General features: G+C 35.6%; 1 long non-coding RNA gene across 1 annotated transcript in view; it reads right to left on the reverse strand.

Annotated features, from left to right (window-relative positions):
- Positions 1-18,185, reverse strand: part of LOC111417541 (uncharacterized) — a 333,066-nt gene that overhangs the window by 107,045 nt on the left and 207,836 nt on the right. The window lies entirely within an intron of this gene.

Genomic DNA, 18,185 nt, shown 5'->3' on the forward strand with positions numbered 1-18,185 from the left:
TTGCTCTCTCACAATAATTATTTATTGTCCCTCTTCTTTGAGTGACACCTCAATATTTCCGTCTGGTAACGGGTTTCCAATTGCTCAATAGCCTTTTTAATTGGTCGTCTCGACTGTTCAAATAGTATAATCGAAAAGTCGCTTTTGTACCGAATCATTTTGATTGATATCTATATTTTTATAAGAATTAAAAACAAAATGACTAAATAAATATTTTTGTCTGACGGATATAAATACATAAATTGAACCTAATAAAGAGATTTACAACAACCCCTTTTCATTTTCACTTTTCGTTCGAGTACTATAATTAACGGTCGAAACGAAATAACGTCAATATTTTCATTACGAATCAATCTAATTGTAAATGGAATAGACTGATTGTGAGTGTAAATGGACACGATGAGAGAACGGGTTTGAGTATCCACACAGACAATATTGAGGGTGCTAAAATCACATACTGGGTACGAACAGGGAGAGAGGAGAAGGGTTCGAGCCAATTAAGAGAACAATTACTTGAGATATTATCTACAGATACATAAATATCATGGAGACAAAGCCGTTCGCACCCTACTAGTTTTTGGGGGATGAGAGAAAGAGGGCGGCAGGTAAAACTTTCCCTTGAAAAGATAAGAGACTTGCAAAACTCGTTCTAATCCTAACCTAATTGTTGGTTCGTCTTAATATTTTTTCTTTTATTTGGACATTTTAAGATTATAATCAACCACTATTCAATTCATAATTATAGTTAAATTATTACCCAACAATTTAATTATTTTGAGGGAATGTTTTTTCGCAATATTAATGAGAATAATCTCGTGAGCAATCCTTTCTCGATTTCCTCTATAGGTAAGTTAGTTATGCTTTCGGGATTTCGAATTCTTCTTAATTGAAACGTTTCTGGTGTGAAAATGAAACGACCGGGAAGAGATTGTACCAGTTCATGACGGAAAAAGAAGAATTCGAAGAAAGGAGGCTATTTTTATTGTATTACAGGTTTGAAAATGATTTTATTACCTTTTTTTGTTTAAATGTATTCTTAGAATATACAATAATTTCGATTTTAATCAATTGTTATTGATATTAAGTATGGACATTTTCTATGGTTTACGAGCGCTTTGTGTAAAATTAAATGGTAAAAGGGTATCGAACTAATATTCTTGAAATTTTTAAATTATTATTGTGTTTGATTCTTGGAATTAAATTATTTAATGTAATAAAAATAATTTAAGACACTAAACAACTGTAAGTGATTTAATAAAGAAATTGAAACACTTTTATATTTGACATGATTTTTTGGTTTCAATTGAATTTCTTATTGAAAAAATAATAAATAAATAAATAAATAAACATTTTCTTGGAGTAAGCTTAGTTTACAACAAAACCGTGATTTAGAATTTTAAACGTCAAGACATAAAAAAGTATTCTCATGTATATGTAATTACAATTTTTTATTCATTTTGAATGACATATTTAGGCTATTAGAGATATATTTAGACAAATTTTGGATAATTTTAGACAATTTTAGACAATTTTAGACAACTGGACTATTTTTAGACAAATTGAGATAATTTTCTACAGGTTCCTCCTCTTCATAAAGTGCACATCCTGTATATTTTGGTAATCAAATCTGGCGACAATTGCAGTAATGCTTTAAAAGAATCGTTTATATCTTTTTGCAACTTGTTTTAATGCTCTATAAAATTTAGTTTATAAAATTTTCAAAATCAAAAACAAGTCCTGGATTTAGTTTCCATACAAATCTTTAAGATTTATAACAAATTTAGCCTACTTTGTAAGGTTTTAGATAATGCCAACCATATTTAGACTATTAGAGACATATTTTACATAAATTATGGATGTTTTAGACAACTTTAGACAATTTTATACATCTGGATCAATTTGAACAATTTTAGACAATTTAATTTGTATGTTTTTGTTATCAAATCTGCCAACGACTGCAATCATGCCTTAAAAGAATCTTTTGTACCTTTCTGCAACTTGTTTTCCCGTTAGTATAGAGGAAACATATCTATAGGACGCATTTGCAACCCCATGTATATATTAAGACTTTTCATCTTAATTTTTGATGTATTACCTACCCTAGAAGTTTGTCAGCGGTTTTTTGAATCACCCTGTATAATATACAGTGTGGCCCAATTAAAAGTGGGACACCCTTACAAAACTTGTATTTATTGTTCGATTTTGACAATTCGTTTTTTGCATGATACAGGGTAAAAAACTATACTTTAAAAAAAATAGCAAATTAATAATTTTCTATTTCTTCTTGATCTATATCTTCTTTAAGTAAAAAGTCTATTTTGGTTCAAAAGTTCTGTACTTCCGAACAGTTTTGAAATTTTTTACGCATACGTATAATATGCAATATGTATGTGCAGAAAGGTACAGAACTGTACGGAACTCTTGAATAACAGGCCTAAAATGTCTTTATCTTGTTCTTCTTCCAGAAGACATCATTCACATACTTTACAGGTCTCAGATCTATGTCCTGTAGGTGTTTCCCCGTTTCAATGCTACTTTCTCAATTGTAGCTTTCTGAATTCTTGGTGTACTCCGTCTTCTTTCTCATGGATTCATATCGAATATTTTCTTTGGTATTCTTTTCTCACCTATTTGAACCACGGGGTCATATCATTTGAGCTGTGTCCTTCTTATTTACTCAGTTAGAGTAAATCTTCTCAAGCATAGTTCTTCTGGGATCTTGTTGGGATCTGATGATCTTGTTTCGTACTCTTCTGGGGTTTCTTATCATAATTCTCAGATTCTTCATCCATATATATCTCATATATTTGATTTATACCTATCTAACATTATCCAAGTTTCCAACTTGTGAGTGTTTAGTTCTCTGTTATCTACCATGGTATTGTTTATCTGATTATAGACTCCACTTGCTTCTGACATTCTGTTGCATATTTCTTGATGTTCCCAGATATTCGTTTTTCTTGATCTCTAATCTTGTTTGATTTTTGGCATGTTTTATTATTGCATCCATGCATGCTACCAACAGTAGTGGACTTAGGACCGATTGTACAATATACCGATAAACTTCCCGACAGCTTTATCTGGCCGATAAGTTAGTTCGTATTGCATTACAATGTACAGATATTTTTATCGGTGAGATTATCGGCAGGATAACTTATCGGGTACTCAGCGGTACCGATAAGACATTTATCCGCCAGATATTTATGGTTACCAAGGTTTTTATATAAAAACTTTGTATGGTTACTGCATAGGTTAACCTATAACACCCTATATGTACGTTATATCAATTGTGTGTCTTGAATAATTGTTTAAACAATTGTCATTATTGTCAAAATCATAGTTCAAATATCAAAGAAAGACGTTAGCATTACCAACCTACAGCACAAATTACCAGATATGAATAAAAACTGCTACCAACCGACTCTTATTTCGCCGATAGTAACCCTACCGACAAAAACAGTTCGTACAACAGCGAATATCTTTATCCTCCCGATAAGTTTATCGAGCGGATGGTTATCAGGTAGATTTATCGGTATATTGTACAACCGGCCCTAAGGGGCTCTATTATTATCAGATACATCATCTCTGTTGCTCATATATTCTGAACCGGCCCTAAAACTTATCCAAATAATGGCAAAGAATACCAGTTAGTTTCAAAACCTCCCTAGTAGTAAGTGGTTTGCTTTGAAATCGAGAAATTTCATATTGACTTGTTACTTTTACAAAGTACAAGTATTTTATGCGAAATTGTTAACGTTTGCAAGCTATATGTATGATTGTAATTTTTTTTTCAGTGCTTCTCTCAATTTGAGATTGTGACTAAATAAGATTTATTGCATCCAATATTATTTGATTTTATATTTATTAGTTAATTTGAGTAATGTTTCGTTATAGATGTTTTTCAAAACAGAACAAAAAATGAAAAACTCTATCATTTTGATACTCAAAGTGGATACTTGACGAAGTGTGGTAACTGAAAATTCAATGAACTGATTGAATTCGGAATTGAAAAAGTTGGCAAACGCGTTCCATAGACACCAAACATTTCACGGACGAGGATGATGATGGGGTGAATTGTTGGGGGGATAGCCCCATCACTGGACTATGGTGTTTGTCGGTAGTGGAACTGAAATGCGCAACGTTGCGGCATTATCACGGCACTTGGTCCGTTAAAATAATTGACTTGAGCGCGTGCACAATACGCTATTACGCCCACGCACACGTCGCGACGATCCACACGCTCAACTCTCTCTCGGCGGGCACAATTAAAAAGCGTTATCAACGCGGTTCGGTCGGTGGCGGTGGCCGATTCATTAAACCTGAAGGGGGACGGGGTGATGGCATCGCCATGTAGTGGCCGGTACGAATGATTGGCGTTAAATAACGATGCACCGCGGTATTTGCAATGTAAACTCGGGCCATACATCATCGTCTGACAGGGCAGCAGATCCACAGAGCGGCGAGCCCTTCTCCTCTCCGCATCTCGTAATCCCTACATCCATCATCGGTCTGCCCCTTTCGGATCGTCCCCCTTTCCCCCATTTGCCCTCACCCCGGAAAACCGACCCGTCATCATCGCCCGAGCGGGCGCGATTTTTAAACTGCAGAAATTATATTCATATCGTTACGCTTTATTACCGCGACGGTCGATCAATTTCAATTTAATTATTTACCCCGGGTGCACTGTTGGGTTTTTGGGGGAGAGAGAACGGATGGTTCAACTCGCTCCACCCCGGCCGTAAGTGTTTCGGACAACCGTAGCTGGGGAAGCGTGAATTATGGGGATTATGCTGGGTTTTTCGCCAAACTGTCGCCGCAGCTCAACGACATACCAATATGCTTTGGGTATCTATTGTTAATATGCATTCGCATTGGAACTATAGCACCATTAATACCGATTTCATTACTTCCCACTCAAAGTCATTGAAATATTTTTCTATATCTACCAGATAACTATCCGGACGATAAACTAATCGGGAGGATAAAGATATTCGCTGTTGTACAAACTGTTTTTGTCGGTAGGATTGTTATCGGCGAAATAAGGGTCGGTTGGTAGTACTTTTTCCCCATATCTAGTATTTTTTTTTCTATATTATGCATAGCACAATTGTATAACACCTAGTAAATACATACTAATTAGTTACTTATTTTTAACACCAAATTCAACTAGATAATGTTTTGCAGATTTTCCCAGTGGTCCAGTCTGCTTTACCAATAATATAGATAAATATTGTCATATTTTTACCGTTTTAAGACCAAAACACAAAAACGCGCACACGTTTAGGGTATTCTCTGAAGGCGACGTAGCATGTTTAGATGGGAATGATGCAATTTCTGATGACACCGATGCTACTTTCAAGTCACAAGTCACTAAGGCGCATTCACTATGCACCTTAGTATTTTGTTCTGGAATATTTGAATCAGACTTACATTTGTCTTGCAGGTACAACCCCACATTTGGATTCCGTATGTCCATTTTGGTTTTAATACTTGCTTGTATATTAGCAACTTGATCCTTAGTGGTAGCGTTGATTTTCTGCCAATAAGCCAATATAGGTGTCTAAATTTGATATCAAGTTCCTTACGTTTTTTTGACGTGAGCTTTCCATTATATTTTGCGGTGTTGGCGTAAGGGACTACATTGCCATTTATGCGTACTGGGACATAGTTTACTTTCTTACAAGTAAAATTTATGTATGTCGATTTATTTGTATTTAGTTTTATTAGCCATCGTTTAGTCCAGTTTTCTATTGAATTTAAGGCCAATTGTAACTTATTTGCTGCAACTACTTCATTTTCTGCAACAGCCAAGATCGCTGTGTCATCTGCGAATGTAGCTGTTAAAGTTTCTGGTACCTGAGGAAGGTCGAATGTGTAAAATAAGTATAGTTTTATCACTTGGCTGCCATTTCATTCTTACTTTACAAATACTTCAAGCACCTCACAATTTAGTATTTGTCATGCGAGAACCCCAAGACATATGTTTTGCATTAAAGTCTCCTCAAGTATAAATTTGTTGTCAAGATGTAGTAGAATTTCCTAATAATGATTATTTTATTTGAATTTACTGTTTTCTTACTCGGATTTTTGTGGCAGTATAGTAATTTGTGCCATAAGTGGGTAACAGTGATGTCTTTCTTTGCAATTTTAACTATGATTTTAACAATAACAACAATTGTTTAAAAAATATAGCTTAACCTATGCACTAACCATACAAAATGTTTACATAAAATCCTTGGTAAACATATATATTTAACTGATAACTGTCTTATCGGCACCGCTGAGTACCCGATAAGTTATCCTGCCGATAATTTCACCAACAAAAATATCCGTGCATTGTAATACAACCCAAACTAACTTATCGGCCAGATAACGCTGTTGGGAAGATTATCTAATTTCAATATAATTTCACAAATTCTGTGAAAATTGAATTTTATCCATATTTCGTTTACCTTACGGATATACGATTTCAAACATATTTCCGTTATCGGTCAATAAAAAGAATTTTTTAAGAAACTTACGGAACCCTCAAAAATTTCCGATCAATAATTTTATTTCGATGCATTTTGATTTTTATTGTTATCGAAGGTGTTAAAATTTGTTGAATAAACCACAAAATAACGATAAAGATTCTTGATAGAAAGAAAGGGGTTACGTTGAAGCTAGGTCGGAATACTAGCAAAAGAAAGGTATATATACACGTAGAACGCACATTAAACGTTCTTTCAACGTGGTTCATTGAAAATGTATTAAAACCAAACACGGGAGTCTCGGTGGTGGCGCCGGTATGGAGGAGCTCGAGGGGTGCAATCTCGACGTCGACGTTGGCGTCGCCCGCGAGCCTCATACATCTTTGATGGGCGTTCCAACAATGAGTGTATGCACAATTTGCCGTGTTGACATAGTTTTAAACCGACGACGAACGGGTCCCCTGTTTGGACTGGTGCTCTAACTCTCTCTCCAGCTGGTTGGTTGGTTGGTTGGGGGGGCTCTGACGACCGACCTCGTCGTTCCCGCTGATTACAGAATACAAATTTGCGTAGCCGACCCGACGCGCCTCTTTACAAATTTAAAACGGAGGCCCTACCAGAGTTACCGTTTGGTTACACTATACTTTTCTACGATAGATGGTATATAAACGAGCGAATCGAGCTACTATGGGTTTTCATTCTTTCTATTTACGTTGGACTTCGTTTTAGAAAATTCATCGTTTGTTCAATTTTTAGCTTCAATATTCTCGGTATACAAAATTTATTGAATTTCGCTTGGACTCAATCATTGTGGACATAAAAGTGACAAAATGCATAAAAAATCGAATTTGCGAAAGGGAGATATCATTTTAAATCATCAACGAAATCACAATTTAGGCACTTTCAATTTGGCACCATTTTCTTTTTTGCTGCTATTTGCCTTTTTTGTTGTTCTTTAAGAGTTGCATTATAACCCTATGAAGCCGAAACCGTTGTTTGCTGTGGTATTCCCAAAGCTCTGATCGAAGATCACCATGGGCTAAGGAACTAGAACGAAACATATGAGATGTTATTAACTCAAATATTTTGTATCAATTCTCCCGCTAATAATGACTATGTGGCGTTGTTCTCCGTCAATGATTTGTTTTTCAACAGTGGAAGTCTCTGTATATGCTACAATACCAAGAATAACGAAATGCGAGACTCTGAAACTGGCCACAATGTTTTCAACCGTCGCATCTTGCAGCAAAGTTGTTTCAAAAAGTATAGGAATATGAAATGGGGGCATCGTTGTGCCATTTGTCGTGTCAATCGCTTAGTCTGACTATGAAAATGCTAAATACGTTACCGTGCAAAAAAAGCGTTGATGAATATTTCCAGGAGTGACTGCGCTTGATGAAATACTGCGTGAATATCATGAAATCAGCATCTACTTCAAATCATCGCAGAAAAAGGAATCTAAAAGTTTCTGTAACGCTGCAAGCCAAAAATGGTGGCAATCTGCATTTTTGATGCCAAATTGCCAATATATTTGCAGATTACTGGTAACTTTTAAGCTTGCTCCCTAATATTTTTGTGTTTTCGCCCATTGCGTTTGCTAAAACGTTGACATATGTAACTTATTCGTCTAGCCCAAAGTATGCGTGATGTTCTCCTATCTTCTAACACCATATATAAAGTGTTGGCATGCGTTTTGTACTCTTTGTATCCTGTATAAAGAGTACAGAATAGAACTTCATCATCACTTTCATCATAGAATCAAGAATTAATCAAATTTAACAGTACCAGAAAAGACCTTCACAAAATTAAAGGTTTGAACATTGATTTAGTATACTCCTACTTCTCTGTAATAATTTAAGAATTTTGTGGACATGGTGAACATAATTGTGGCATAACTGTGACCTGGACGAAAATGCTGGTTGAGCAAAAACAATTCTATGTTTGGTTTGGGAGTAGTTAATCTTTGTCATACATATTAAAAAATAAAATTCAATAAGTACAGAATTGTTGTATTAGACTGATATTTGATTTAAAACACAGACATCATGTAAACTGTAAGTTTACACGATTTACACGAGAAGATCGCTACACACCTTATGTTAGGCGTTATGCTGTTTTTTTATTTGGGCAGCAGTGTTCTTGACCCCATTTCTTTCGGACATGTTTAGTGGAAATTTCGAGGAAAATTTATTTGCAAGATTCGTATAACTTCTTCTGATTTTTTTTTATCGCTTCAGTAATTAACTTCTGTTTTTCTCTTTTCTTCTATGATGAGGTGGAAGATAAGTACATATTGAACCTCATCATAAGTTTGATCATCGCAGATATTTATTTTAAGTATTTTGTTCTTATATTTGTATTTCTTGTTTGTATACACCTGATGATCAATAAACCATTATTATTGTTATTATTATCTTAAATGAAGCAGCGATCTAATAACTTATTCATTTTTAAAAGAATTTATAAATATTGTTTAACAAACAGTTTAGAGGTTGCCCAGAAATTATGTGAGATTAAGTGCTGTAAAAATTATTAAAGCCATTAAAAAAAGATAATATCAACCAGTTTAACCATTCTGACATGTTATCCATGAATATGTTTTGAATTTCCGTGCTTTCTCTCTTAAATTTAATGATCTTTCTACAATCATGTGAGTTCCAAAAACTTACTAACTTCTGTACCACAATCCGAATAAGATACATGAGTTAATTGGGTCAAGTTCTCTTGATAATTACAAGACTTCTGCAACACCAACCTAAATGTATTGAAAAATAATATTTATGCACCTTCAAAATCACAATTAAATGGAGAAAGAGACAGAATCATGAGATTTAGTGTGAAGATATTTTTCTTTTGAAAGAAGAGAACGCAACTTAGAGGCGTTGTCAAAGCTTTTTGAAAATATTCTGACAAACCTGAATTAAACCAAATATTTGTTTTTTTTTGAGATAATTTAGTTTTGTTTGTGGTTTATTATGAATTTTAATGTCATTGTTATTCAATTTATAGATATTGTTTAACAAACAGCTAGGAGGTTGCCCAGAAATGATATGAAATCAAGTGCTGTCAAAATAATTAAATCCATTAAAAATAGATAATATCAACCAGTTTAACCAATCAGACATGTTATCCATGAATATGTTTTGAATTTCCGTGCTTTCTATCTTAAATTTAATTATCTTTCTGCAATCATGTGAGTTGCAAAAACTTACTTATTTCTGTACCACAACCCGAATAAGATACATGAGTTAATTGGGTCAAGTTCTCTTGATAATTACAAGACTTCTGCAACACCAACCTAAATGTTTTGAAAAATAATATTTATGCACCTTCAAAATCACAATTAAATGGAGAAAGAGACAGAATCATGCGATTTAGTGTGAAGATATTTTTTTTTGAAAGAAGAAAACGCAACTCAAAGGCGTTGTCAAATATTTACTGAAAATAATTTAAACAAACCAGAATTAGACCAAATATTTGTTTCTCGACTTTTTGAGATAATTTAGTTTTATTTGTGGTTTCATATGAAATGTCATTGTTATTCAATTTATAGATATTGTTTAACAAACAGCTAGGAGGTTGCCTAGAAAATCATGTGTTGTCAAAATAATTAAATCCATTAAAAATAGATAATATCAACCAGTTTAAACAATCTGACATGTTATCCATGAATATGTTTTGAATTTCCGTACTTTCTATCCTAAATTTAATGATATTTCTGCAATTATGTGAGTTGCAAGAACTTGCTTACTTCTTTACCATAATCCGAGTAAGATATATGAGATAATTGCGTCAAGTTTTTTTGATAATTTCAAGATTTCTGCAACAGTAACCTAAATATTTAGAAAAATCTTATTCTAATAATATTTATGCACCCTCAAAATCACAACTGAATGGAGAAAGAGACAGAATCATGAGATTTAGTGTGAAGATATTTTTTTTTTGAAAGAAAAGAACACAACTAAAAGGCGTTGTCAAATCTTTTCTGAAAATATTCTGACATCCTGAATTTAACCAAATATTTGTTTTTCAACTTTTTGAGATAATTTTTGTTTGTGGTTTGTTATGAAAATTTAATGTCATTAAATTCATTTTATTTATAAAAAAATATGGAGAACGCCAAAAATAAACTATAACATGTTTCGGAACACCAAAGTTGACGAATAAATTTACGACATTTCGAAGACCCAGGAGGCCTCGAATGGTCTCCCAGTAGGGCGAGTGACCTTCCGCGGAGAGTTTTAGTCATAAATTTTGTTTTCTTTGTTTCGTCGCCAAACTGTCTGGTGAGGCAGAGGTCCCCGTGTTCTTGTCCTTCTTCCCTTTTAGTTACGCCCGAGGATTCTCTCTCTTCGTGCCATGCCATAACGTTCTTTCTGCCATATCTTCGGCCATACTACTTCGCCTTTTGAACGCGCGGTGGGCCACGCCACTTGATTAATGAATTTATGGGGAACCCGAACCGTCGGCCGCCAAGATGGATTTTAACACCTTGGATTCGCCACGGTTGCTTTTTCGTCGATAAATAATGGTTATTTTTCACCTAATAAGCGGACCCCCACATTTTTTTTGGGTGGATGAGAAATTGCATGAAGATTATGTTTTCGGATTTTATCAAACAAGTTTTTTTTTAAACACGTCAATAGAAAATTAAATTAAATTAATTTAAAAAAAAAAGAATCGATCAAAATTAAATGCTTAATTTAAATTTCCGCATTTGTGTTTGAAAATGTCTCATCGAAATGAAACCGTAGTTCTATAATAATAACACGGTTGAGTGAACACGAACGTTATCTCACCGAGGGTTTAATTTACTAGTTTAATATTAGAAAGCAATTTATTTAAAACTAGATATCATGGGGGGGCACGGCGCTGCGCTGTGTTAACGGTGTTGGCGGCGGCGACTCGTCCTACATCTGACACTTCCGGAAATGACGTGTGTCGTCGTCTTCCGACAGCCCGGGGGGGCGGCACTTCCGGTGTCCAACGCGACCACCGATAAACGCATTCAAACGGCGGAAACCCGAACTGTCCGCTAGAAGCGGACCGCAACTTTAAAATCTATATACGTGACGTAAATCGTATCGCGATGATTTTTAACCGGGGGGGATGGTGGTTGCCTTTTTTGATGGCGGTCTTATGTATAGTGAATTATTTGGTTATCTTTTGGGGGTTTATATCTTTTCGGTTCGATCAAAACGGGGACAATAGCCGACTTTTACAAGACGCGAACGACGTTTTATGACCAATACGAACGCCTGAAGATGGACGATAGACGACTTTTTTGAAACGAAACCCGTTAAAGAAAAGAACATAAAAATGAAAAATACAAGATTTTTGGATACCCAAACGATTTCGATTGCGTTTTCATACACCATTTAGCATTTATCCCGGGTTATGATGCAAAAATTTTTTCATAAATCTGAAAAAAAAGAAAAAAATTATAAAACAAGATTGATATAATTTTTTTTTTGGTTCTATGTGGTTAAACCGAAATTTCATGTAATTGATTACCTCACAGCACGTGGTGATGCGACGTAACGTGTAATTTAACGCCGTCTTCGCCTAACCGTAGAGTCGGAAGCACTCTTGCGTATACTGAGAGACCGAAACCCGGGGTCCCGGTGACAAGTGGCATATAAATAACACCGTGTAAATTTAATAGCGCGACCCGAAGCCGCTGTGACGACAAATTTAACTAAATAATAGCACCCGGGGCCGGATTTTCGGAATGTAACGAGAGAAATTGCCCACCGAAACTTTTAGAACCGATCCTTTAGAAAAAGAAAGAATGAGAAAAGTATTTTCGGGTTTCCTCATCTATCACGACGCAATACTCTTTTAGTTTACATAAGGCAAGGTTGCTTTTGTTGCTTAAAGTTTTATTATACTTGAATATTTGATTTATTACTAAGGTGCTATATAACAAAAACGATTTACATGAAGCGTGACCATGAAAATGCAATACTAGTTTAGCTTCTTACACAAACTTTATGACCATTTATTTATAAAAAAAATTATACTATGTTACACAAATTGATCTATTTATTTATTTTTTTTTGTTTTGAAATAATATTCCAGGTGAGATGGTGAATCTGGGTCCAAATGTATACGGTTCATGTGAGTGACAGTCGGTGATATTTGTTTATCGGTGCGGAAAATGCCGCTTACGCAACTCACAATGGCGTAATTTACTTTCAGGTAGGTTCAGGTCGGTCTCTATTACAAATTTGAAAGATCGGAACGGACGGTGACCCGGATTGACGTGATGGATACACATGTGAATGTTCATCGGTGAACGCTTCACGTTATTATTCGAAGGCAGTTGATGTCAATTATCTAAGAGGGGTTGAGTGACGTACATTTTGAATATTAATAACTTTAGGGTTTAATTTTAAGGTGAGAAAAAATCGATAAAGATATGAGATATAATAACGATGATTTGAAGTGATCACGGAGTCTACCACATACAACACTAAAAAGCTACGATTTTAAAAAGAAACAGAAATAAGCCATGCAAAAAGTGGTGCTGGTGAATATTCTAGACTGGACGTCGCGTCTTTATTTCTTTATGTAGATACACTCCTCTTCCCGCATGACTTATTTTTCCTAGGGTCATTCCTGGGGTCATTCCTAGGGTCATTCCTGGGGTTGGATTGGGTTGGGGTAGTTTAAAGTGCTATTTGCCTGAAAATATTTTAGCCAAATGCTATTTTCCTAGGAAAGTAGAATTTACCTGAAACAACCATTTGCCTGCGACAGCTACACCATTGGGAATATTCGCCTCCTGGCAGAGAAGATATTTGGGATATATGCAAGCCAGAGACTATATGCACTACGAGTATCTTAAAACTAGGGGCCTTACTCAGTAGAAGTTCCTTAGATTGTATTAATAAAAATAAACAACATGCATAATCTCGCACTTTGCTATGCTTTTACACTTAGCACTCAAACAATTAGCTCAAAAGGTTTCTTTCTCTTGAGTCTTCTCTGGTTGGTGTTGTCTTTGGATGGCCTCAATATTCACGTGGTCTAAGAACCGCTGTTCATGGTTCTTGACAAATTTGTTGATTGTCTGGCTGTCAGTGTCCATCCTTAGATTCCGGTGGATGTCATTACTTCGAAAATACCAGGGTGCATCAACAATGTTTCTTAACACTTTATTCTGGAATCTCTAGATGATTTGGGTGTTGCTTTCGCTGGCACATCCCAATAGTTGAACCCCATATGTCCATATCAGTTTCAGGATCTGTTTATACATAAGTAATTTGTTATATGTTGACAGAGTGGATTTCCTCCCTAACAGCCAATACATTTTCTTATATCTGATTCCGAGCTCTTCCCGTTTCTTTTTGATATATATGAGCCTTCCAGCGAAGTTTCGTATTCAAGGTTAATCCCAGATATTTTGCTGTTTATCATAAACAGCTAGTTGGGTTCGGTTACAGTTGGCATAAACTGTTTATGTCAATTGTCGAAATCGTCTATTACCTTAAATTATTTCCTCTAGATACAAAATTGCTCCGTTAATTGGGTTGGGTTACAGTTGCCATAAACTGTTTATGCCAATTGTCAAAATGGTCTATTACCTTAAATTATTTCCTCTAGATACAAAATTGCTCCGTTAGTTGGGTTGGGTTGGGTTGGGTTACAGTTGGCATAAACTGTTTATGTAAATTGTAACCCAACCCAATTAACGGAGCAATTGTATTCCTCTAGATACAAAATTGCTCCGTTAGTTGGGTTGGGTTACAATTTGCATAAACTGTTTATGCAAATTGTAACCCAACCCAATTAACGGAGCAATTGTATTCCTCTAGATACAAAATTGCTCCGTTAGTTGGGTTGGGTTACAATTTGCATAAACAGTTTATGCCAACTGTAACCCAACCCAACTGACGGAGCATTTTTACAGTGTAATAATTTAAGGCAATAGATGATTTTGTCTCATATAAGAACACGTTATTTTGATAAGATTGTACAGAAAGCGTAATATAAGGTTCACTTCTAAAAACGTTAAATCTAAGTAACAAGCTTGAAGTAAATTTGAACATTCTGATGATGAGATATGAAGATTATAATAATTTAGAAGTATTGAAGAAGATAATTCATCAGAAGTTACACCAAGCGTGGAAAACTGTATGAAACATATCAAACATCGTTTTGATTTTGCAACCGGAAAAAGTTACTGCTGTACCCCTCGCAGGAAAGACAATAAAGTATTGTGCAATCTGTCAACATAAAGTATCGGGAACAACAATGACGCTACGAACAACAAATTAAATATCATGGTCATCAATTTATCCAGATCAATAGTTAGATTAATCTTTATATACTTTGAATATGTGTCAAGAGAAGTTTTTGGGAGCAGTCGGATTCCTTCTGGGAAAATTGTTTTCAAAATTGAATTGAATTTCTGGATAGATCAGTTTCTGATATAGAAGTCTGTGAGTAGTTATTGGTATCACCATTATCAATTGAGCAATAGAGAATGGTGTAAACAAAAAGAGATAAATCTGTATCAGATTTTTCTAGAAGCTCAATTACACATCTGACACCGTATTTGTAGTCTTTTCAACCAACCCTGCCTTTGACAATGGACATCCAAGTTTATTTCATTTCTGATAATAAGCTTGACATAACCGTATCACTACTGTGTTTTGAAGATACTCTTACCATTCATGCAGTATACCTGTCTTTTCAAGACTTGAATTGAAAAGCAGAAAAGATAGACAAACATGAAAATTTTAGTTGAACACGAATGTTTTTCTATTACTTTGTCAAAACACTCGTTTCCTCCGTGTCATATCGATGTACCAAAACACATTTCTTTTAAATGACTTCTATTATCAAATGTTAACCAAAATCATAGTCATATTTAATAACAAAATCAGTACTTCATGAAATAGTCCAATTCGGATCCAAATAAATTAATAACTTTCTTCTTTCTTGTGTTATTGTTTTTATGGCATTATAGCTGCAAGCAGGTTTCGTCGACAAAAGTTATCATAGTTCTCTTGGGAAATTATGCCAGCAATTTTATCATTTCATGATGTTTAAACATATATCTGCCCTCAATTGAAGAACTTGAATACTGATAATGATAATAAATGGAAAACCATTGATGATACCTTTTAAGTCATTGATGTTAAATTTTTCACGAACCTCAAAACATTTAAATCGAATGTAAGTTTCAAAAATACAATAAAAGTTTCGTTGAGTTAATTAAGAATGTTGATTCAAAAAAAAATCTTATAAACACTAAATCTCTTTAAAAATTTAAAACCCCTACCAAAACTCTGTACAGTCATTGCACATAATGGATATTTATCCCTTATGACAGATCCAATCACCTATACAGAGCTTTACCTTTCTCGTCGGCGGTATTGTTCACCTTTTCCCTTCCCCGCTATATTCGAAGGGGTTCCGTAGAAGACGGCGGAGAAGAAGAAGAAGAAGAGGAGGTCTCTCGTTTTCGCATCCCTCGTCTCCCAACTCTTCGCCTCCCTTCAAACGCCTTCCGTCGGGGTCGAGATTTAAATATGGCCCAGGTGTTCGCGCAGGTACGGACCCTGGAGACGTCGGGGGGCCCCTCGTGATTGACAGCTCCGGATCGCGGCTTGCTTTGACGGCTCCGGCCTTCGGTTACCGGTCGAACGGTTAATGAGAACACAGGGGTGGATAAAAAAGAACGTCTAAACCTAGAGTATATAGAGGAATTGGCGAAAAAGAAAATAAAACCGTTGGTGGAAAATGTGTTCGAAAAAATGGCTGTCGAGGTGATACGGGGAAGAGTTTTTCGACAGGTTTAGGTTCCCGGACGGGCTACAAAAGTCCGCGTCTAGATAACGTCATATCCGGAGGTCGAGTTGTCAAAGGACGGAAATAGTCCGGGGCTCCGGGCGCTTTAGAGGCGCGATAAAAAATACAATATGTGTATTCTCGACTTTACAATGCTCGCCACTTCGGATCCAAAAATAACTCACTATCGGGTTGGGGCGGCGTAGCACACCACGTCGCCGCTTCCTTTGCGGAATCGACCTCCCGGAAAATTTTATCGCACTTTCGTTTCGCAGTTTTAATCCAATTCGTAAAAACCAGGTAAAAAAAAATCTTTCAATCAGTTAATAAAATGCGTATTAAAAAGTCGACAAGTGGTTGATAAAATGGTACAATAAAAATCATATACCTACAAATCCCAAATCGTTCTAGTCATTCAAACTGACGATGGCTTGGGGATTCGAATATAATAAAAAAAAGGTGGTTGTGTGTCGTTAGCTTTTGCTGCTGGGAGAACTAGGGCGCGGTTCCCTGAAGAGTATAGGAAACGTCAATGAAACATAAAGCATCGCGTAAATCGCAATGAATGACAGAATAAAATGCGGGGCGTGGCGGGTATACGTCGTGAAATATAACTCCGGTCCAGAAATATCTTGTTCCACGACAACCACAATGGTCGTCCGAAAGAGAAAATAGGTTAGGTTCGGGACCATTCATTCGGCCGTGTGTAAAAACTAGAAGCTTACCCCCCGCGGTTGCTTTGTGCTTTATGGCTTATGGCCGGTCTCGGAATCGCGTGAACCCAAAAACGGCACCTAAAATGTTACCAAGCGTTTTAGGGGAGTTTAAGTTCAAATTTGGCAGCTTCAGGTATAAGCGATGTCAGATTTTCCGCTAAAGGACGAACAATTATTTTTTTCTAGGAAACTATTTTCAAAGAATCTCACCTGTCTTTTTTTTTTTTCAGTGTCCATAAAAACTTATTAAAAGCATAATTAACTTATTTACTTACATTTCATATCAAAGGTGTGAAATCTCAATAAATCCAACAAAAAAAAAATAAGTGATTTAAATTGAATGGATTCGGAATGATATTCGAATTGATTTGAATAGCACCATGTATTATATTAGGTACAATACGGGTAAATGGGCTACCTGTTTAACATTATTATTCATGTCTTTGCGCGCTTTGGAGTCGTCGGATCAAGTGCACAATCCGCCGCGACGACAATGCGCCGAACATTATCCGTACAATAATGAAATGTTGGGGTTCCATTATAGTGGTCCCATAAAGAATGTATACATTGATTTTACACAGCACGGTGCGTCGTCATTGAAAGCGGGAATTTTAAATATTGTATACTATCCTCAGGTAAGGATGTAGTGAATCTCCTTCATAGTGTAATGTCATGGGCGCGAGGTGTTTAAAACTTTAATAGGATAACAATAGAAGTGTTTTTTGCAAAAATTTAATAAATCAAAAATGTTTCGTATAATAAAAGGTCAAATTTACGTCAAAATTTCTCACGAAATTATTTAAATGCGGTCGAGACATAAATTATTCGACCATATTCTCTCCCTAATAACCCCGGAGTGTCCCCACACAGTCCAGGTCCATCGCATTCCGGAGCCCGATTCATTATCATACCTGACAGTCTCCTCTAATTTATGACTTATTTAATACGCACGTTTACCTGTAAACACGCCATTAGTCACGCAAGTTAACGGATACCTACAAATTAATTAAAACACTTATTAATTATTAACGCTAAACGTAATCGTGTTGTACAACTTTGTAAAGTCTTAGGAAGGTCAGATTTAGATTTATTTATCGCGCGGTATAATGTATAATTTAGTGGCGAGGCTGAACACAACGCGACATAAGTAGGATTACACGGATTAGACTTAATCAAGGAAGAACCTGGCGCAACGATT

Source organism: Onthophagus taurus, chromosome 6, assembly GCF_036711975.1.
Source record: "Onthophagus taurus isolate NC chromosome 6, IU_Otau_3.0, whole genome shotgun sequence".
In the NCBI taxonomy this organism is placed as follows: Eukaryota; Metazoa; Arthropoda; class Insecta; order Coleoptera; family Scarabaeidae; genus Onthophagus; species Onthophagus taurus.